Genomic DNA, 24,221 nt, shown 5'->3' with positions numbered 1-24,221 from the left:
GTCGAGATGTTATTTTTGAAGAAAAGAGGAGATGGGAATGGAGTAATGTTGATAAAGTGCAGCCCATACCCAAGGTGGGTTGTATAAACGTTCCAGGATATGAAGAGGAGGGAACCACTGAAACCAACTCATTCAATAATGAAGAGAGTCAAAGTTCAACACCTGTGACACCAGTTAACCCTAATTCATCCCCATTTCTATCTGATCATGATGGTGGAGGAACCTCAAATGAACAACAGACCCCGATTACTCCGGTGTCGAGTTCAACCCAAAGTAGAAACATCCAGCAATCACCTAGTGTTCTCGATCACACACCTTTACAAGGGTTTAGATCAGTTCAGGGTATTTACGAGAGGACCACACAGATGACTAATGAGGAAGTACGAGACCTTTATGACCAAGAATTATTGTTGGCAGATGATGAGCCCACAACATTTAATGAAGTCGTGCAGTATGTTGATTGGCAACGAGCAATGGAGGCGAATTGGAATCAATTAAGAAGAACTATACTTGGACCTTAGTTGATTTACCAGCAGGTCACAAGCCTATCGGTCTGAAATGGGTCTACAAATTAAAAAAAGATGCTGATGGTCAGATAACATAGTGCAAGGCGCGATTAGTCGCGAAAGGGTATGTCCAAAGAAAAGGAATTGATTTCGAAGAGATTTTTGCTCCTGTGGCCACGTTAGAAACAATCTGGCTCATATTGTCGATGGCAGCTAAAGAAGGGTGGATTGTGCATCATCTTGATGTTAAATCCGCATTTCTTAATGGAGATTTACTAGAAGAAGTGTACGTCTCGCAACCTGAAGATTTTATCATGAAGGGAAAGGAAAATAAGGTATACAGGCTCAAGAAAGCACTTTATGGGTTGAGACAAGCTCCGAGGGCTTGGAATGCTCGTCTTGACAAATCACTCAAAGATCTCGGTTTCACTCGATGCGCTCAAGAACAAGCTGTGTACAAAAATAAGTGTTCGAACTCTCTTCTTATTGTAGGGGTCTATGTCGACGGCTTCATCGTGACCGGGACAAGTGAACAAGAGGTTAAAAGGTTTAAAAGAAAAATGATGAAAGTATTCGACATGAGTGATTTAGGCCTGTTGTCTTACTATCTTGGGATTGAGGTGAAACAAAATAAAGATGGAATAAGTCTAAATCAGTCCGGGTATGATAGGAAAATTCTAAAGTTAGCTGGGTTGGAGAATTGTAATCCCTCAAACTGGCCAATGGATCCGAAGCTACAGTTAACTAAAGATGAAAATGGTGAATGTGTGGACGAAACTATGTATCGTCGTCTGATCGGTAGCCTCCGTTATTTGCTCCACATTAGGCCTGATTTAGGGTACTTGACTGATGTGTTTTGAGTAGATTTATGGAAAAACCAAAGGTTTGTCATCTCCAAGCACTAAAGCAGGTTTGAAGGTACTTGAAGGGTACGATTGGATTTGGTTTAAAGTACAGAAGAGGAGGTGATGGTAAACTATTGGGGTATAATGATAGCAGCTATGGTTTGGATGTGGAAGATAGGAGAGGAACTTCAGGTATGGTGTTTTATTATTCAAATAGTTTGGTTACATGGGCCTCGCAGAAGCAAAGGAGTGTCGCGTTGAGCTCGTGTGAAGCGGAGTTCATGGCTGCTACATCAGCCGCTTGTCAGGCGTTGTGGCTGAGAAGTTTGTTAAGTGATTTAACAGAAGAACCCTAACGGGTGAAGTTACTGGTTGATAACGAGTCGGCTATCGCACTAATGAAAAATCCGTGTTCCACGGTCGTAGCAAACATATAGATACAAAGTATCATTTTATTCGAGAGTGTATCGAACGGGGACAAATTCAAGTGCAACATGTTAGCGGTGAACTTCAAAATGCTGATACATTAACAAAGGCACTACCTCGAGTCAAGTTCATGGAGATGAGAGCACTGATGGGTCTTGAAGTTCTTGGAGATCCAGGTCAACATTAAGGGGGAGAGTGTGACTTAATGCTGACTTGGGCAGTTAAAGAACTGGTAATGTCATAAGATTGGGTAAAAGAAAGGTCAAGAAATAAATAAATGTGAAGATGTTTCGCTTTCTTTTGTTACTTGTTTTCTTAATTATAAATAGCATGGTAGATTCAATGTCTAGATGTACTTTCAAATTTGCTTTTCCTTTCTGCAAGTAATAACATCAGAAGTTTGTTATCACACTTTTGTTCTTTCTATCTTTTGTTTTTTCAATTTATGCATCTCTGATTACCAACATATAGCTGCTGAAAAGGGACATCTTGAGGTTGTGAAACAACTTTTGAAGTACTCAGATAAAGAAACACTTACAAGAAAAAGCCATTTGGAGTTTGATACTTTGCATATAGCTGCTAGTCAAGGACACCATGGTAAATATCTTTTGTTGGTTTCTATAATAGATTTGTTTATAGCACTATGAGTTAGTCTACCAACATCTTTTTTTGATTCCTACTGCAGCTATAGTGAAACTACTACTTGACCATGATGTATCACTTTGCTAAACTAGATCAAAAGGCAATGCAACTCCACTTATTACTGCAGCTTCAAAAGGACACACTAAAGTTGTTCAAGAGCTACTTTCAAAGGATCCAAGCTTACTAGATACTCCCGGATTCAACGGTAAAAATGCATTGCATCTAGCTGCAAGATCAGGGCATGTTGAGATTGTGAAAAGGTTGCTTGAAAGGGACCCACACCTGGCTAGGAGGAGTGACAAAAAGGGTCAAACTGCATTACACATGGCTGTAAAAGGGGCTAGCAGTGATGTGGTTAAGTTGCTGCTGGAGGCTGATGCTGCTATTGTAATGTTGTCTGATAACTCTGGCTTTACTGCTTTGCATGTTGCCACAAAAAAGAAGAGAGTAAAGGTACATTTTGAAATCAAATAAATCTAACATACATAATCTGCATGTTGCATTTGAGACGTTGATAATATTCGAATTTTATATGAAAAATTAAAACGTGAAGAAAAATCACAACGAAATGTTGACAAAAATAAGCATGTTAAAATGGCGAATTAGAAATTTATAAAATCATATTTAAAAATTTTTAAGAGACACAAAAAAAGTAAAGAAATTCTAAACCATGAAGCAACCTCGAGGGCTTCAATGTTTGTGCTTCATTGACTTGTTTATTATTATAGGCAATAACTTCATTTTTGAATAAAATTTACATCAAAATTTAGAAAAATTGAGAGCCTTGAAACTTGAATTGAAATTGCATGTTACATATTTTATAGAACATCATATCCAAAAAAAAAAAAGTATAAGAGAAAAAAATCGAAATTGAGAGTGGGTCATCTTTCAAAGGTGGTTGAGGAAGAAAAGAGTTACATACAAAGAGACTACCTCTTAATGGCTCATAACCTCTTAATGATTAAAATATAAGGTAGCCTCTTAATGGTCATTAAGAGGCTACCTCTTAATGGCTCATAACCTCTTAATGTTTAAGAGGTAGCTTTAAGCCTGAATAGTTAAGAGGTAACCATTAAGAGGTAGTTTCTTAACCATTCAGACTTAAGGTTATCTCTTAACCATTAAGAGATTATGAGCTATTAAGAGGTGGCCTCTTAATAACCATTAAGAGGCTACCAAACAGCCCCTAAATCTAAATGGTTAACAAGCTATGAAGTATGTATTAATACTTAAGATATAAACATATTAATTCCAATATTTTGAAGATATAAACATATTAATTCAAATATTTTGAATTAATATCCGGCCAAGATTCATGCAGCAAATCATGTCTTTATATTAGGCATTAGTCTAAAATTAATGTATCATTAATAGTATAAAATCATCTCCTTGATTTTAGTCTATGGTTGTATTATATATTGTAACCTCATTATTGTATTATATATTGTATTATATATTGTAACCTCATTATCAATAATATTCACTTTGAAATTTCAAATATTATCTTATTCTCTAAATGGTATCACAGCCAAGGAATTCACAAACTCATCGCCAATACCTATTTTCCCCCCCTCACCTGCCACTATAACTCTTTTACGTTGACCACCCCTTTAAGCTTTTCACATACAGCCACTACCACACCTCTCTTCCTTCCCAATTATCTTGTTTCTTTTTCTTTCACCATTTTAAATCCAATATGGCTAACACAAACGAAACCTCACCAAGCACAAATCCATCGTATAACGTTACTCGCCCCTTTCTTGGCAAATGTCAATGGTGTCACACCATAGGCCATACCCTCACTACTTTCCCTACTTTCAGGAAATTAGTAACACATGTTACCGTACCTCCCTTCAACCACAATCCTACAACAAAAACTCCACCGCAAGCAAATATGATGGTTATGCAAAATAACTCTACAACAAAATGGTTAATGGATAGTGGAGCCACCCATAACGTAACTAATGACTTAAATGCATTGGCCAACCACGCACCGTACGATGGAACCGAGGAGCTCATCATTGGTGATGGTTCGTCTCTTAAAATCATGTAACGCCCGTCAATTCCGGTTTCAGGAATTAAAGCTTGTAGAGTATGTATAATTCTCGGGATTTATCCAACGTTTCTCGGAAGCCTTTACGTCATCCCGGTACGTCTAATCGCTTAACATTTCTTCCAAGTTGCATCATTATTAAATTCCGGGGGCTAGAATGAAAATGTTTTATAATATAACACTAAATAAAAAAACCCAAAACCCTATTTCAGCAGCCGGTCGCAGCTAAGACCCCCCCTGCTCGTTTTTCTTCTGCCCAGCCAAGTTTCGGCCGTGAAACTTCAATTCAAGGTCGGTTTTATGATTCCCCATGTCTTTTACACCTTAAGTGATCATATTAACGCGCTTATTGGTCGTTAAGGTTGAGTTTTGATGATAACAGTTTGCTGACAGATTCGTATACGTTTATTGTAGGGTCTGTAACGCGATGATAATCCATTGTTTTTTATCGATTCTTGATTCCATAATGTTCTACTTTGAGTCTAGTTTCCAGAAAGGTATAATACGTAATTTTTGGACGAGATTTGAATGGTTTTTATGAATTTATAAAATCGAGTGTCAAAGCTGATGCGGGATGACGGATTCTGGTCTGTCTTCCCGACGTCATAACCTTTTTTCGACAGGTCCAAATGGGTTGGTTCCACTTCTGGAAGTTAGTATTTTTAGTTAGGAACCAAACCCAATTGGAATCGTTTAATTTGGTTCGGTAATGAATTTTATAAAAATAAAACCATCTTGTTGCGCACTGAAATAGTTGCACGTACCTTGCTGTGTTGGATGAATTTTTATAATTTTTGTGTCCAATAGAAAAATATAATAAAAATATTTTTATAAACCTAAGACATTTATCAAAGTCTTGTAAAATTTTAATAATTTATTTCAAAGGTTACCCTATGTAACTAAATGCATCTTCGCATGCTAAAATCTACACGTTTTACTCGTTATTAATCGATAAGTTCGTTTTAGGCTTAACCGGTGGATTTGGTTAGTTGAAAGATTTTAGGGGCTGAGATAAGGTTGTTGGGCCTTGGGCCAAGTTGTTGGGCCTTGGGCCAAGTGTTGGGCTTGAACGGCCCATTAGGCAAGAGTGTTCTTACGGTCTAGTTTAGTAACACGTTGTGTATACTTTACAGGCCCTTGCTTGTGATTGTGCACTTAGGGATTTCCTAGCTCGTTGCAGGTGTTCGATTGATTTCATGTGAGTTCTTGATGCCCCGTTTAACTCTTTTTAAGTTTTGGGCTAGCATTTACACCTAAGTGTTTTTCTTCCTTGATGAAATGTTTTGAATGGTTTTACATAGGCTTGCTAGTATTGGTAGGCCTTGGAATGTTATAGAATGTGTATGTATATATATATTTATATATATTTAGAATGGCCAATATTTGGCGAATGTTGTAGTCGTCTCGACTACTGAATGTTGCGTATGCCTACCTTGTGTTGCATGCGCCGAATGTTACGTGTTTGGGTTGTACGTTTGCTCGACCCTGAATGTTTATAGTCGTCTCGACTACTGAATGTTGTGTATGCCTACCTTGTGTTGCATGCGCCGAATGTTACGTGTTTGGGTTGTACGTTTGCTCGACCCTGAATGTTTGTAGTTGTCTCGACTTCTGAATGTTGCGTATGCCTGCTTTGTGTTTGCATGCGCTGAATGTTACGTGTTTGGGTTGTACGTTTTCTCGGCCCTGAATGTTATTATTGAATGTTATATATATATAACATATATATATTGATATATATAGGAATGCACGTATAGAGATGCTCATACGTAAGAATGACTATTTATCGAATGTGGTGACCTAACCGATATATTTCCGTTTACCGTTTTTAAAACCGTTGGAATGATTATTTAAGACTTTTGTTACTTATTTAAAACTTGAACTCACTCAGCTTAAGCTGACTTTGTGTGCATGTTAGTTTGAGTTTCAGGTTAGGAAGAGGATGCCTTATCGCTTGGACGTGCACGAAGCTACTTGGACGGTGAAGGGCATACGGGGAATGAAGATTTTATTATTAAACATTTATTTTTAAAAGTTTTTATTTAAAGATAATTATGTTGATTTTGGGCAAAATTCCCAGGTTTTGGGAACTCATTTACTTATTTACGTTTTGCGCCGAATTATACTCTGTGATGCTTATTTTAATGAAAAGAATTGTTTTCAAGTTTAATTATTTTTACGAGTGTTTTAAATGATTACCAACTGTGAGGATCCCGGGGTTCGGGGCCTTACAAATCACTCATATTGGTTCACTTCTTATACATACACAAAACACTACTCTCATACTAAAAAATGTTCTCTGCGTTCCTTCCATCTCTAGAAATATTATTTCCATTTCTCCTCTATCTTGTGACAATAATGTTCTAGTTCAATTTTTTCATTATACTTTTTTTATCAAGGATCCAAGTTCGAATTTCCTACTCCTTGAAGGAAAAGCTACCCGTGGAATTTATGAACTTCGTTCTACTTCCCACCATCCTCCGTCTACTTTCACAATTCACAAGGCTACTTCAAAGTTTTGGCATCATAGGTTGGGACACCCAAATACTAAGATACTAAAATATTTATCTTCCTTTGTTGATTTCATTTCTCATTCTAACAATGATTGCAACTCTTGTCATATTAACAAGAGTCATAAATTATCATTTCATAAATCTACTTTACATTCAAATGCACTGTTACAATTAATCTTTTCGGATGTATGGTCATCGCCAATCACCTCCATTGATGGTTACAAGTATTACATTATTTTTGTAGACCATTTTACCAAATATACATGGCTATACCCACTTAAAAATAAATCTGATTCTTTATCTACCTTCATTCGTTTTCAAACTTTAGTTGAGAACTTTTTTCAAATAACTATAAAACAATTGTTCTCCGACAATGGTGGTGAAGATATAAAACTCTCTTCTCACCTTCAATCTCGAGGCATATCTCATCTTACCTCACCACCTCATACTCCCGAACACAATGGTTATGCCGAACGTAGACACCGTCACCTAGTTGAAACTGGCTTATCTTTACTTACCCATGCAAAAATGCCCACCACCTATTGGCCTTTTGCCTTAACTACAGCTGCTTACCTCATCAGTAGACTACCCACACCCACTTTACAAAATACTTCCCCTTTCAATAAACTATTCAATAAACAACCGAATTACGAAAAATTACGAAGCTTTGGTTGCTTTTGCTTCCCTTGGTTATGACCATACTCCCCACATAAACTATATCCTAAATCCAAACCGTGCATATTCGTAGGATATTCCTCTTCTCAAAGTGCTTACTATGCAATTGATCCCATCTCAAATAGAATTCACACTTCTAGACTTGTTCAATTCAATGAAAACCAATTTTCATATGAAGAGATTACCAACACTCAAGTTTCCCCACCAAATGCCATAGAGTGGCTTCCAATTACAATTCCTATTATTGCATCTATCACAGAAAGTGCTTCTAACCAAATAAGCCAAATTCAAGAATCCAACCCATCTAGTCTAAACAATCCATCTACGGATTCCTCGCCTCCGTGGACATTTCTAGTCCATCAAGCCCAAATATAGAAACACACACAACTCTTTTAGGATCAGACTTTAATCCCAGCCCACTCAACCATAACACCCAAAATTCATCTAGTTTACTATCTGGCCCAACAACTTCTTCCAGCCCACACAAATCTAAAACATTCCAACCGATTCTGACACTTCTGTTACACCTACTGACACAAATACTCAAACACAACCCCCTATACCCCATGTCCCTGTTACAGAACCACAAAATTCAAACACCACCCAACTACCTCAAACCCGTATCCGCAAACCCAACCCACGTTATCATAATCCTAACTTTCAATTATATAGCGCCATCAACGGTCCAATTACCGAACCTTCAACCATTACCTAAGCTTTAAAACATCCTCTTTGGAGAAATTCTATGACGGAAGAATATGAGGCTTTAATGAAAAATAATACTTGGACTCTTGTTCCCTCCAACCATGATTCAAATCTTGTTGGTTCTAAATGGGTCTTCCGCACCAAGTATAAACCTGACGGCTCCGTTGACCGTCTTAAGGCTTGCCTTGTAGCAAAAGGTTTTCACCAACGCCCGAGAATTGATTATGCCGAAACATTTAGCCCAGTCGTCAAACCCGCAAATCTTCGTCTTATTCTTTCCTTAGCCATATCGCAAAATTGGACGCTTCGTCAACTAGACATAAATAATGCCTTCCTACAAGGCACATTGTCCGAAAACGTATACATGGCTCAACCACCTGGTTTCATAAACCCATTTTTTCCAACACATATATGTAAGCTAAATAAAGCTATATATGGACTTCGACAAGCTTCACGTGCTTGGTATGAAGAACTAAAAACTCACCTCAATCGCAAAGGTTTCAAACCTGCCATCTCGGATCCTTCCTTGTTCATGCGAAGTTCCGGTTCCTCTCCCATCTACATCTTGGTCTATGTTGATGATATCATCATTACCGGACCAAATCCCCAACACATTAATTCGTTCATTTCTTCCCTTGCCACCAAATTCTCTCTTAAGGATCTCGGCACCCTATCCTACTTTCTTGGTGTTGAAGTTCTCCCACATTCTCATGGAATCTTACTCTCCCAAACCAAATATATCCATGACATTCTTCAACGAGCCAATATGAGTGAATGCAAGCCGATGACAACACCAATTACTTGCTCTGAGCCTCACACTCCATAGTGGAACACCTATTCCGTCACCCAAAGAATATAGAGCCTTGGTTGGTGCTCTACAGTATCTCTCTCTTACACAGCCTGACGTGGCATTCACAGTTAACAAGCTATCACAGTTTATGCATGCTCCCACCACTACTCATTGGAATGCCCTTAAACGTCTACTACGTTATCTTCACGGGTCGATAAACAAATGTATCCTACTTCGTTACAAATCACCGTTACAACTTCATGCTTTTACAGATGCAGATTGGGCAAGAGACAAAGATAACTGTCGTAGCACAACAGGTTATATTGTCTACCTAGGGTCTAATCCAATCGCATGGAGCTCCAAAAGACAACCCACCATAGCTCGCTCCTCAACTGAAGCCGAATTTCGGGCTGTTGCATCTACAACTACAGAAGTTGTATGGTTAAAATCTCTCTTACATGAGCTTGGATTCAAGTCTACAATCACCCCAACCATTTTTTGTGATAATCTAAGTGCCACACAATATTCTACCAATCCCATTTTTCCTCCCGTATGAAGCACCTTGCACTTGATTTCAACTTCGTATGCGAAAAAGTGTATGAACAATCTATTCGGGTTATACACATTTCCGGGAACGATCAGTTAGCCGATGCTCTTACAAAGCCTACTCCACGTTCACGATTTCATCTTTTAATGACCAAGATTGGACTAACTCCGAGACCGTCCATCTTGCGGGGGCCTATTAATACTTAAGATATAAACATATTAATTCAAATATTTTGAAGATATAAACATATTAATTCAAATATTTTGAATTAATATCCGGCCAAGATTCATGCAGCAAATCATGTCTTTATATTAGGCATTAGTCTAAAATTAATGTATCATTGATAGTATAAAATCATCTCCTTGATTTTAGTGTATGGTTGTATTATATATTGTAACCTCATTATCAATAATATTCACTTTGAAATTTCAAATATTATCTTATTCTCTAAAGTATGAACCATTAAGAGGTAGCCTCTTAATAATCCTTGAGGGATATATTGTAAATTTAATACAATAAATTAATTGCAGTTCAAATCATTTGTACATTTGTAGAAATGGGATAATCTTAACCCACTTCTGACTAGCTTGACCCAATTTATGAGATGATCCATTTTGACCCGAACCTTATATTCGTACTATGTTACAGATTGTAAAGGAGCTGCTTAACCTCCCAGACACCAATGTCAATGCAATAACCAGAGACCATGAAACCGCACTTGACATAGCCAAAGGGCTTCGTTTATCAAAAGAGTCAGCAGACATACAAGCTTGCCTGGTGAGCCAACAAATTAAACCAACCACGAGACGAGTTGATTCACACTGTGACCCAGATAAAAAATGATATCAGAAAACTCCACCACAAAGCAACCAATGACTCCAACTCCGTCACCGTGGTAGTGCTTTTCGCAGCGATCGCCTTTGCTGCTATTTTCACTGTTCTGGGTGGGGACAAAGATGATGGGATGGCAGCAGTGGCTCACAAGACTTCATTCAAAATCTTCTTTATTTTCAATGCGATTACGCTTTATATGGCTTTAGCAGTAGTGGTGATTCATACAACGTTGAGGGCTAGAAGTGAGATAGTCGATATACGTGTGGTTATGGTTACTAATAAGCTAATTTGGTTAGCTTCTGTGAGCACTATAGTGGCTTTTATGGCAGCATCTTATATAGTGGTCGGTCGGAAGCATGAGTGGGTGGCGGTTTTAATTACGGTGTTTGGTGTGAGTATGATCATGGCTGTGTTTGGAACAATGATGTTATTCGTGGTTGAATGGAGGATGGAGATAAATAAAACTATTGAAGCAAGAAAATCTGCTTTCTAGCATTGTTATTAATAAAGCTAAATGTTAGAACATTTCTAGCATGAGTAGCATCTTCGATTAATTCTTTGACTTGATAAAGTCATACTGTAGAACCTTTAATATTATTACTATTTTTTTCTCTTGCACCTTGAGGGGTGATATGTCATATGAATCAAAGGGGCTTACAATACCTAAAAACGTTTGCTATCATCATACATATATGCATTCTTATCATGGCACATTGATGCATATAACTTGTTGCTTATTATTTGCTTACTGTTTATCATTGTAACACCTCGGGAATACCCTATTCAAGTTTGGGCTAAAAATGACAACTTTGAAACTTAGAGGGTCAAAAATGAAAATTTTGATTTTCCAGAGACAAATGGGATCATCGCGCTACGCGATGCAATTCCTCTGATGTTATGAAAAAGGGGGCGCCGCGCTACGCGATGGTCCAAGGACATGGGAGCATTGCGCTACACGATGACCGGGTTAAGTAATCAGGGCCACGTGTCAACACGTGGCAGCACCTCATTAGTTGCAGCGTCGCGCTACGCGATGGCCTGGAGGAAGACCCATCGCGCTACGCGATGGTGTCCAAAACTTTGCCTATAAAAGGTGGCTACGGGTTTGAAGCTCATTCATCCCACAATCACATTCACAAACACATAGTTAATGGAGAACGTTCCCGAGTGCCGTGAAGTTCCGAGGTCTAGTTTTCTCATAAAACGTGCAAGAATCGAAGCTCTGACGTTCCGTTGATCAGGATAAGCGAGTTTCGAAGCGAAGTTCGGACAATCTAACAATCATTCTGCCTTAGAATTAGTATCCCGAGCATTCACTAAGATAGGATCTAAGTTTAAGTTATTTCAATTATATTTTAGATAGCTTAGACTTAGTCAAGGCTATGGCCTTTAACCTTGAAATGATTTTCAAAACATTCACAAACATTTTTCAATAAACGTTACTTCAGTAAGAAGTAATGACATACAAAACTAAATTTTGGCGGGCATGTAGTAATTGGAAGGGGGATATCATTAGTAGACTCTTCTTGCCTAAGGTAAGTAATTCGTACAAATCCCAATCAACTGCGGGACCCGTTTACTTACCTGGAGAAGTTTACCAACGTGATAGACTCTATTAGGCCAAAGCATGCCATATCAAACGTCACACAAATGCAATCATGATTTCAAAACATTCGTAAAGATAATCAAGGTTAAAACCAGACTTAAGGTCTGCAGTCTAAACAAAACACACCCTCAAAGGTGATCATTTAAACCTATTTGTTATAGGATGGCAATCATTTACAATCATGAAGGTTTATCCGACAATCACACCGACCGTACAGGTGAATACGTTAAACCTTTACAAATATTCAAACATATTTATACTTTATACGATAGATAGGTTGTTTATCTTATAAAGTCAATCAAATATTTGCATGAGATTATGTGATCTCTAAAAAATTGTAATACAAAGTAGAGAATAAAAACAACTCAGACCAAATACACATGTGTCTGGATCCAAACATAACCATTAGGCCTATAGAGTCAAAGGCTACGTGGCCGAGGGCTAATGGTCATATATAGTTTATCCGGTATGGGCTACGTGGCTCGGAGACTTGTGTGTGTGTAGGGCAGTGTTATAAATACCAGGTATAGCAATATATGTAACGTCCGTAATTTTCCGATAAAAAGGTTTAACCTTGTAATGTTGTGTACACATTTCGGGCTTGACCCGGCATTCTTCCGAGAGCTCCTTGCCACCCTCGTAAACGTATTTTACTTAACTTTTCTTACAAGTTCAACCATTAGTAAAGCGGAGGGGCTAGGATGTATTATTATTATAATGTTATACAAAAAAAAATAATCCTAACCCTAACCTAAATCCCGATCGGCGCCCCCTCCCCCTCTGTTCTCAATTTCCGTGCAAGACCAGCTCGTTTCCGGCCATCCAAACTTCAATTCCAGGTCGGTATTATATGTCTACAACCCTTTTTCACCTTAATTCATCCATATGGCGCGTTTATTCGTCGAAATTCAGTTGTTTTTAGGCTTGTCGGGTGGCTGTCCAATTGGGTAGTTTCGGGGCTGTTTCGGCTAAGGTTTTTGCACCAAAAATTTCCTAGGTATGTCACCTTACAACATACTAAAATTTCATGGTCATTGGAATTGGTTAGGTCGGCCAATTGTTAATAGTTTGAAAACTAGGATTCGGTTGACTAGTTTGTGAGTTGTTGTGTTTAACGCGTTGTTTGAGGGAATTGACAACCAATTCGAATGTTGTAGACTCAGCATGATATGTTGGCTGTGAAAAATTGATTTTTTTGAGTATTTGGGGTGAATTGGTTGTCGGTTACTTGAACGGGTCGGTACGGCGCAAATTCGCGTTTATTGGTAATTTGTGCATCGTGCTTGCGAATTACCGACCCATTCAACTCGTGTAGCGTCGTGTGACTTGTTGGCTGTGATTTTACTAAATTTGGTCCACACGGGGCTGAGTCGATACCTAAGTGCATAAACAACTCGTTAACGCGCGTATTCGATAAAGTCAACAACTTTCGGGGGTAAATTGGGAACCCTTTGTCCCCGGGATTAACTAATGGTGATTTTGGTAAATACATGGCCTCGGGGGCTAATGTAATTGAATTTGGTAATGTCAAGGCTTTAGGTCAATCAAATCATGTTAGAACGTCTCGTAGGATAAACGAGTCGGTACGTTTAGTTAGTAATCTTTGTGTACAATCCGACAAGCTTGTAAACTGTGGATTGGCTTTGAGGTTCTCAAACCCTTTGGTATTTGTGTGGCTGTCTCAGGTGAGTTCATGATGCCCCTTTTTAACCTTTTTACGTTTTGGGCTAGCATACACACCTTATTATGATTTTAACCGATTTTATTCATTTAAACTATTGGGTTGGTATTGTATGATCTTGTTTGTGGTTGTGCCTTTATGAAGACGTGTAAATTATATTTTATGCCTTAGGATATTTTAGACTCGTTATAGGGTCATATATCCCTTAAGGTTATACATATTACTTGGGCTCTAAGCCTCGAGGTTGCTATTAGACTTAGTATTGAATGCCTAGATTATCCATTATTTATGGATTGTATGTGGTGATATTGTTGGTTGGATGTTCGAATTAGATGTTTGTATGTGTGTATGTGAATGTGTATGTGTTGGTAAACTATGACCGGGTCAAATATATTACTCGGGGAAGACCCGGGGTGAGGAGGCCCGTGTTGCATGTTTATGACACGGCTGGGTCAAATATATTACTTGGGGAAGACCCGGGGTGAGGAGGCGCGCCGTTCTGAAAACCGTGGTCGGGTCAAATATATTACTTGGGGAAGACCCAGGGTTAGGAGGCCCGTATCACGTGTTTAGGTATGTTAAACCATGACCGAGTCAAATATATTACTTGGGGATGACCCGGGGTGAGGAGGCTCGTGTTGCGTGAATTGTTTTATTTAAACTGTAATCGAGTCAAATATATTACTTAGGGATGACCCGGGGTGAGGAGGCTCGTGTTACATGATTTTAATGGTTTTGTTAAACTGCGGCTGGGTCAAATATATTACTCGAGGAAGACCCGGGGTGAGGAGTCCCGTGCTACGTGAAAAGATGTTTAATGTTTTATTTACTTATTATTTGAATAAGAAAAGCTATTTATGATTTTATGGACTTATGTTTTGACCAAGGGAAATTATGTAACTAATTACTCATGATTTTCCCCTACATTTCATACTCATGGAGTTTAAATTGTTTAATGAATGTCGATTATGAAAAACTTGAACTCACTCAGCTCTAGCTGACTTTGTGTGTATGTTAGATTGATTTTCAGGTTAAGGATTGGAGGTTACCGCTTGGACGTGCTGGGGACTACTCGGAAGGTTGAAGGCATTTCTGGTCGAGGATTTCCAATAAAACGGATATTATATTTATATTTGATTTTTGGACGCTTGTACCCATATTTGGGATTTTTAAATACTTAAACTTTTCCGCTGTTATTTACTCTGAACTTATTTTGAATAAAACAAATCGTTTGGTTTTAAATTTTTGTGAATTTGTGGACGTGATCACCAATTGTAGGATTCCTGGGATTCGGGGTCTTACAAGTTGGTATCAGAGCCATGGTTCGAGGGATCCGAGCATTCTCGAATGCTTGGACTCGAACTGTAAAAGGAAAGACTAGAAATGCCAACCGCGAGTAGCCGCACGCCAAGAGGTAAATTTTATATTTGTTATTCATTTTTATAAGCATTAGAGTTCTATTATGTGCATATTTTCTTAAATGTCAGATGGGATGCTAATATGGTTAGGGGTAGGGGTACTTAGGATGGGCGGGTAAAGTAAACAATTAATAACACTTGATCAACGTTATTAGTAGTTTACCGTTACCTTTCATGTTCTAAATGCTACTTGTACCTGACCGTGTTGGGGTTATGTCATTATAGGAAAAGGATATGGCCAGTACCTGTTCAACGGTCTACCTGGTTTATCAAATTCTATTTGTCTTTTTAGTTCAACCGAACACAGTCTATTCTCTTCGGTTTACTTTCTTGTTACAAGAAAACTTCATAATTGTAATAGAGTTTTTCATAGGTTTCATTAAACTTTGATTTATTCATTCATGTTGTGTTTTTTTTTTTTTCTGTCATGAGAAAGTCCGACAAATATTTATTCCAAATAGGTTTATTTTTATTTTTATTTAAAGTAATAAATGGAAAAGAAAGGAAAAAAATGTAGTTGTGTTACAATATGCAAAACAAAGCCAACGAAAAACTGGTTGTTCGATGGGCGCCGTGACTACAAGGCAATTTATATGGGCTGCAAGACTTTCTAAACAAGAAAGAAACATATAAAGGGTTTATAAGAGGAGCTCATTTCTATTATGTCGTAAATCATAATGCATACATTCGAAAGAAAGAATACAACTTTTTGGAGTAATTCTCTTTAGCCGTTCTAGAGTAATGACGAAGAGAAGTTTTTAGTGCTTCAAGTATTTTGTTGTTTTGTGAAGATAAACGATGTTTCGAGACAGATAGTTTCTCGTTGGTAATATCTATTACTCGTTTTCTCTTGCATATTTTATTTCATATACTTGAAGATTTTTTGTTCCAAGTATATGATGATTGTTGTATGCCTCTAGTTTACCTAGAAAAGAATTTGTATTGCTTTATTATGGGTGATAGTTGATTTGAAATGGCTCTTAGTAGTCTCTTGGATTTTTACTCTCGGTTTTAAGAGGTTTTCCAAGCTAAAATTTTCGTGTCCCTTGAATTCAAATGCCCTATTTGTTTCCATCCTCATAGGTTCATTCTGGTAGGGAAAAATTTTAGTCAAACAAAGATTATTTCCGCATTATTTGTTTACCGTTTGTTGCTAGGTTATCGTTTTTTCCAACAGACTGGTATCAGAGCTTCGGCTCTTGTCAAATCATATTATTATGGTTCGAGAGAAAATAACAGTATCTACTCGGACACTACAGTGGAAGTGTGTTCTTGGATTAAGACTTGTTTAAACAATGGAAGCCAATACAAGTAGGAGTGTTAATTTGAATGGTTTTAATTATCATGTTTGGAAAGTCAAGATGGAAGACCTTCTTTATGTGAAGGATTGTTATTTGTCTGCGTTTAATACCGATAAACCTGAAGATAAAACTGATGAAGAGTAGAATATTTTGCATAGAAAAGTTTGTGGGTATATTCAGCAGTTGGTTGATGATAATGTTTTAAACCATATTACCTGGAAAACTCATGCTCATACTCTATGGACGAAGCTTGAAGAGTTGTATGCTCAGAAGACCGGTAACAATAAATTATTCTTGATTAAACAGTTGATAAACTTGAAAAACCATGATGGAACTCTTGTTGCTGATCATTTAAATGTTTTCAGGGTGTTATTAATCAGCTTGCAGGTATGGGTATTAGGTTTGAAGACGAGATACAAGGTTTATGGCGTCTTGGTACTTTACCTGCTTGGAGACTTTTTAGACATCATTGTCCAACTTCGCAGCAAACGGTTTTATTACTATGGAATTGGCTAAAGGTAGTATTTTAAATAAAGAGATGAGAATAAAATCACAATGTTCCTCTTCACATTCAGATGCCTTAGTTATCGAAAGTAAATGGAAAAGCCATAGTAGAGGTCCGAGTAATAGAGCGAGCACCAGAGTAAGTCTAAAGGGAAGTTTGCAGATTTTAAGTGCCATCATTGTGGTAGAAAAGGCACACAATAAAATATTACATACAATTAAAAAAGGAGAACAAGAAAGCTAATTACAACAATCAAAAGAACAACCACAAGAAAGATGACTGTGATGAAGGTACTTCTTTAACTAACACTTCCATCGACGAGTTGCATATTTGTTGTGATTATGATATGGTGAATATTGCGCGTGATGATTTAAGTTGGGTTGTTTATAGTGGTGCTACTTGTCATGTGACATCACAAAGAGATTTTTATTCATCTTATACTCCTGATGATTTTAGGAATGTTAAGATTGGTAATAATGGGCTATCAAATACCGTTGGTGTTAAGGATGTTTGCTTGAAGTTTGATACCGGGATGGAGTTGGTTTTACACAATGTAAAACATGTTCTGGATATTAGACTTAATTTGATCTCCGTAAGCACATTAGATGACGATGGCTTCCACGGTACCTTTGGTGGTGGAATTTGGAAACTCACTCATGGTTCGTTGATCGTGGCAAGAGGTAAAAGAAATTCGAAGTTAGATATGGCACGTCCAAATATTTCTAGAGACTCGGTTCATTTCTTAAGGAATACTGATATATGACCGATCTATGGCATAAGATGTCACACCCCAACATAAGGCGGAAATGTCGGGGCGCAAACTGATTGTTCACAGCTCACAAGGTACTATCTTACAATATAAAATATGACAATATCTATTTACTTTAGTTATTTCAAAATTCAAATAAAATGCACAAGTTTCAAAATATGAAAATATAATCCCAAACTAAATAATAAAGCAAATATTCTTTATTTTATTTTCTAAGGTCTTTCTATACGTTCTTCACTTTAGCTTCAAATCAACTGTTAACCTGCATATGCGTAGAAAACAAAGAGATTTGTCAACAACACATGTTGAGTGAGATGATCACCAGTTTTCATGTACAATAATATATATATATATATATATGTAATATAATAAATGATAAATGCGCAAACAAAATAATGTGAGTAATAATCAATCAAACCATGAACAAATAATATGATTCTCGGTTGACCATGCCTCACGAACACAGGCTATGGCTACTAAGACGGTGTATGATCATACTGACATGCCTGACTTCTGATGAACCTCCCCGAATGTGAAAGAATATAAACACTTAAACAAGTAGCAATTAGCATTTAATTGAAATATACACAATAATTATGTTTGCGAATTTGTGTATATATAAAATATAAAATATAAATATAAAATATGAATTAGATACGCATATGTCCCCAAAACATTTGAAAACAATAATATAAAAAGAGGAATGATATCTCACCTTATTGCTTAGGCGAGTGTGCGAGAAATTAGAATAAAACATGATTAAACGAGCGAATCGTCCTTTAACGTGCTGACTGAGATAAACCGAACAGACCTGAAACTTAGAGATAATAAACTATGATTAAAACCGAGAACATAGCCACTGTAAACGATCCAAACGGATGTCTAGAACTCCAGTTATGAGAAATTTAATGAATAAGCGAGCTGGTACTAACCAGAATCCGAACAACGAGTCAGAACTCAAATTTTGGTTAGAAGCCTTAAAATCTCGATATAAAAATAAAAGTTTTCTGGACTGAAAGTCAGTTCCGACCAGAAGTGTTAGAAATTGATTAGTCAAAGTTGTTAACCGTTTTGCCCTTAAACGGGTTTGAATTAAATTGACCCGTCAATACCCTCAATATCATAAATTGATTGAAGGTTATTGAAAAGTGAGTCATAATAAACAATTCATCAGTTGACAACTTACCTGGATAACGCTTGAGTTGACGGAAAATCGAGGTCAAAGGTCAGATAAACGTCAAACTCAAACTGCAGCTTCAAGTCTTCGAGTAAATATACAACAACGAGAGAGAAATCGAGGGTATAGTGATGGTGACAGCTGGGAATGCTATGTTTCAGTAACCTCTAGGGTTTGGAATGATGGTTTGTTTATATAGTTAGTATATCAACTTGTAGGACAAGAAACAAGTCGGTTTTGGTAAACGAATAACACATTAATGACGAAATTGAGCCTTATAATCTTCGATATTTTGATCAAAATACAGAAAATGAACCTAGACATTATTCCCTAGTAGATTCAATAACTTGTTGCTCAATTTTCGTGATTTAGGGTTGTTTAGGGAAAGGTTTAGCATTAAACGAATATCGAAAACCAAAATAGCTGAACTGGGCGCGCTTCGTGCCGTGCGGAGGATCAATCCCTCCTCCTTCGTGTCGTGCGAAGGGGGAGTTTTCACCAGCTTTCCATTTTTGGGATTTTTGGTCCTCGAAGTTCAAAAAAATTCATTTTAAGCCATTTTAAGCGCTTTTAAGAGTTTCTAAGCACTATTTGGCATGATTGAAAGTTATGAAATTATAAAATAAGTTAAATACAAGTTTTAAATAGTTCGAAAGATCCGAATTACATTCTAGGATCGGTTTAAACAAATACGAAAAATCCGAGATGTTACATTAGAGACTTGCTCTCATGAGTGAAACATGGATGTCCATATTATTGACGAAAGATGCCTTGTCCGGTGTGAAAGACGTTCATCTAAAGAAGTGTTATTATTGTATGAATCGTAGGCATACGAGTGTTTCCTTTCAGAGTCATCCTCCTTATATAAAAGAAAGTATACTAGACTTGGTGCATTCAGACGTATGTGGTCCTATAAAAACTAGAACACTTGGTTTGGGGGGGGGGGGGGGGGCTACTTATACTTTGTTACATTTATAGATGATCATTCAAGGAAGGTATGGGTTTATACCTTGAAGTCTAAAGATCAAGTGTTTGATGCATTTAAGCAGTTTCATGCCTTAGTTGAGAGACAAACTAGAAACAAGCTCAAGTGTATTCATACAAATAATGAAGGTGAATACATTGGCTCTTTTAATGGTTATTTAGAGAGAAACGTATTCAACACTAAAGGCCACCTCCAAAGACACCACAATTGAATGGTTTAGCAGAACAGATGAATATAACGTTGGTTGAAAGGTTTAAATGTTTTCTCTCACATGCAGGGTTGCCTAATTATTTTTAGGGAGAAGCTTTAAATACGGCGGTACATGTTATTAATCTTACTTCTATTCCTTTTGCATAATTAATGATGTTCCATATTGGGTTTGGAGTGGCAAAGATGCTTCATATCGTCATTTGCGGGTCTTTGGATGTAAAGCATTTGTGCATATTCTCAAAGATAAAAGATCAAAGCTTGATGTGAAGTCGAGACAATGCCTTGGTTATGGGCAAGATGAATTTGGTTACAAGCTATATGATCCAGTTTCAAAGAAACTTGTTAGAAGTTGTGAAGTTGTGTTTGTGGAATATCAAAGTTTGAAAGATATTAAGAAGACACGGGCAATTCCTTAATACATTTGTGATCTCATTGATTTAGATCATATTCCTACTTAGCATACTGAGTCACATCACGAAGATGGTATTCAAAATGACGAACAACACTGTACCGATAATATTAATAATCAAGTGCTGGTAGAGTTGGGGGAGAATATTCATCCCGAGTTACCAGTAGATATGCCTGCATTTGTCCCACTCAAGCGGTCTACAAGATACCGTCAACTTTCTACCCGTTATTCTACTAGTGAGTACGATAGTACGTCTTACTCACTAATGGGGGAGAGCCCGAGTGTTATAAAAAGGCCCTGGAAGATAAGCATAAAAGAGAGTGGGCTAAAGCCATGCAAGAGAGATGAATTTTCTTGTATGAGATGAATACCTTTGAGTTGCTAAAGTTGCCTAAGGGCAAAAGATCTTTGAAGAACATGTATGTCTGCATATTAAAGACTGAAGAACATACCTCACGACCTAGGTACAAGGCAAGATTGGTGGTCAAAGGGTTCAGTTAAAGAAAGGGTATTGATTTTGATGAGATTTTCTCTCTAGTCATGAAGATGAGTTCCATTAGAGTAATTCTTGGTTTAGCTGCTAGTCTTGAGAATGAGGTTGAACAAATGGATGTCAAGACAACATTCCTTCACGGTGACTTGGATAAAGAAATCTATATGAAGCAACCAGATGGTTTTCAGGTTAAGGGTAAAGAAGATTATGTTTGTAAACTTCAGAAAAATCTTTACGAGTTAAAGAAAGCACCAAGACAGTAGTACAAGAAATTTGAGTCAGTTATGAGGAAACAAGGCTACCAAAAGACTACTTCAGATCACTGTGTTTTCTTTAAGAGGGTTGTTGGTGATGATTTCATTATTTTATTCCTTTATGTTGATGACATGTTGATTGTTAACAAGAATGCAAAAAGAATTGCTTCACTAAAGAATTAAGCAAATCATTTTCTATGAAAGAATTAGGACCGACTAAGAATATCCTTGGCATTCGATTACTAGAGATAGAGCTTCAAAGAAGTTGCATGTCACAAGAGAAATACATTGAAAAGGTGCTTAGCTGATTCAAGATGGCTAAGTTAATGTGGTTAGTACACCTCTTACTCCAAACTTTAAGTTAACTGAAAAATATTGCCCTACTTCTGAGAAGGAGATTGAAGAAATGGATGGTGTTTCATATGCATTAGCGGTTGGAAGCTTGTTGTATGCAATGATATGTGCACAACTTGATATTGCCCATGCAGTAGGTATTATTAGTCGGTTCTTGTCAAATCTGAGTAAGAAGAGTTGGGAAGCAGTTAAATGGATCCTTAGATATTGCCCATGAGTGGCTTGCCATTTCTTGTGTTTGGTGGGATTATAATGTTTCTTGTGCTTGGAACGATGATGTACCATGTGATTAAAAATGGACGAGAACTACTTCGACGAGCAGGAAGAAGATTGCAAGCCTAGGGGAAAATTCGAGCATAATGTTGCTTGTGCTTGAAACAATGATGTACTATGTGATTAAGGAGGTTTTTGTTTATTCATAAAATGTCTTCTGAACCTCTTTTGTCTGTGCCGTGCAGACGTTTAGTTCTACATAGTGTTTGTATTCGGAAGATATTTCATTAAAAAATGTCTACGCATCCTCTTATCCAAGAGTCAAGGACCATAGTCTTCAAGCCTCTTCTCTTCTTTTTTTTTCTATCAGACAACATATGTTCATCTCCTCCAACCTCCAACCCTAACCTACCGCTCCTCTCCTTCTCCCCATCCACTGCCGTTGGCCGTCTCCTCCACCCCAACCGCCGCGGCGTCGCTGCTTCTCTCTAGCCAAACCGCAACCGCCGCCTTCTTTGATTATTCAAGTTTGTTTTTTGTTGTTTGATTAGCCCTCTTTGACTGTTCAAAGTTTGATTTTTGCTATTGATTATAGTCCATGATGAGTTCTGTCCACTTACGAACAGATTTGAAACCACTACATTTAAATAACACAGACTTTGATTTAGGGCTAACTTTTTTACAATCTTTATTCTTGATTTTCTTTAGATTAATTATAAAATACTTGATTAATGTTCAGTATCTAATTTCGTGAGGATGGCTTAAGTCATAAGTGGTGTATTAAAGTGAAACCTTTGAGGATGGATTCTTGATTTTTGACCCGTTTTGTTTTGGGTTGTTATATACAAACACCATCCCCATGGTGTGTGAATAAGCCTATACGGCTCGTATAGGGCCTATACGAGTCATATAGGCTTAACTTATTAACATGCGTACGGAGGTGACAGTGTGGCAGCCTTTTGCAGTCTATACGAGCTGTATAGACCCTATACGAGTCGTATAGATATTCTTGTTCGTATAGACCCTATACGACCCGTATAGACACTATACGGCTCGTATAGACCTATACGAGCCGTTTAGGGTCTATACGACACATATAGACAGCATGTCAGCTGTACTTTGGCCAGATATTTATAATTATTTTATGGTCTAGACGAGCCGTATAGATGGTATACGACTCGTACATGCCATGTATCAGTTTTTCATGCTCCAAATGTAATTATTTTTATGGCAGTTATATTTCAAAAGCTTAGATAACTCACATGGGCGTCAACCAAAATGGATTGCATGACCACATATAAAAAGTCGTTACCCAAAAACGCATGTTGTTCGTATGTTTTATGTATATAGCAAAATATTTACTTTTAAATTACGTGTTTCTATTCTGTAAATAACTCGGATGTTATTTTTAATATTTTGTAATTTTAAAAAAATCTAAAAAAAAATACTATACGAGTCAAACAGACTCTATACGAGTCATATAGCCCAATACGGCTCGTATAGGGTCTATACGATGCAAATAAATGAAAACTGACACTCCTGACCGAAAATGACTTGACATACACCTATACGAGTCGTATAGATACGAATCGTATAGGCCCTATACGACTCGTATAGGTCTTCCTGGTGTGTGAATAACCTCCTTGGTGTATGAATAACCTAAGCCTTTGTTTTTTTTATCCATTTTGTTTATGTTTTGGTTTGATTTGTGTATTAGAAGATTGTTTAATGTTTAGGTTTTAGTTGGGCATTTGAAAAACTGTTTATGTTTAGGTTTGTTTGTTGATTGTTGAAAAATTTAGCAGCCTCCAAACGTTAAAAAACAGTCTTCTTCTTGTAGACTGTAAATGTTTTGTCCACATCTTCTACAGATGTCTGCAGATGTGGTCCGCAGACTGCAAACATTTTACATCTGAAAAAACGAACAACACCTAAATGGACAAGAACTACTTTAACGAGCAGGAAGAAGATTGCAAACCAAGGGGCAAATTCGAGCATGGCCGCCGTGTATCATGTAAGCGAAAGAAAGAAACACCACATACATTCAGCATTCTAGTATAATCAGATCGTGACTTTCTTATCTTGATTGAAATGTCATCATTTAGAGATTCACTGGTTTCAATTCAACCACGGAATAATTATTAAACCAGGAACCAACTATTACCGATCTGATTACTAACAAACAAACCAGAGACAATTGTACCAGCCATTATTAATAAACCAGAAAACTGGCTCAAAATGCAAAAATAATAATAAAATATCAAATTCCAGCAGAAAAACTTGAATGCTAAACTCAATACAATAACATAA

The 24,221-nt window shown here is 37.2% G+C and overlaps 1 pseudogene; it reads left to right on the top strand.

Moving 5' to 3' along the window:
- Positions 1 to 712: 712 nt before the first annotated feature.
- LOC143545950 (ankyrin repeat-containing protein ITN1-like) lies at positions 713 to 11,029 on the top strand (annotated as a pseudogene).
- The last annotated feature ends 13,192 nt before the right edge of the window (positions 11,030 to 24,221 follow it).

This window comes from Bidens hawaiensis, unplaced genomic scaffold (assembly GCF_021521415.1).
Source record: "Bidens hawaiensis isolate Kalapana, Puna unplaced genomic scaffold, B.hawaiensis_p1.1 tig00014105_1, whole genome shotgun sequence".
In the NCBI taxonomy this organism is placed as follows: Eukaryota; Viridiplantae; Streptophyta; class Magnoliopsida; order Asterales; family Asteraceae; genus Bidens; species Bidens hawaiensis.
This window is presented reverse-complemented; position numbering and strand designations above follow the sequence as displayed.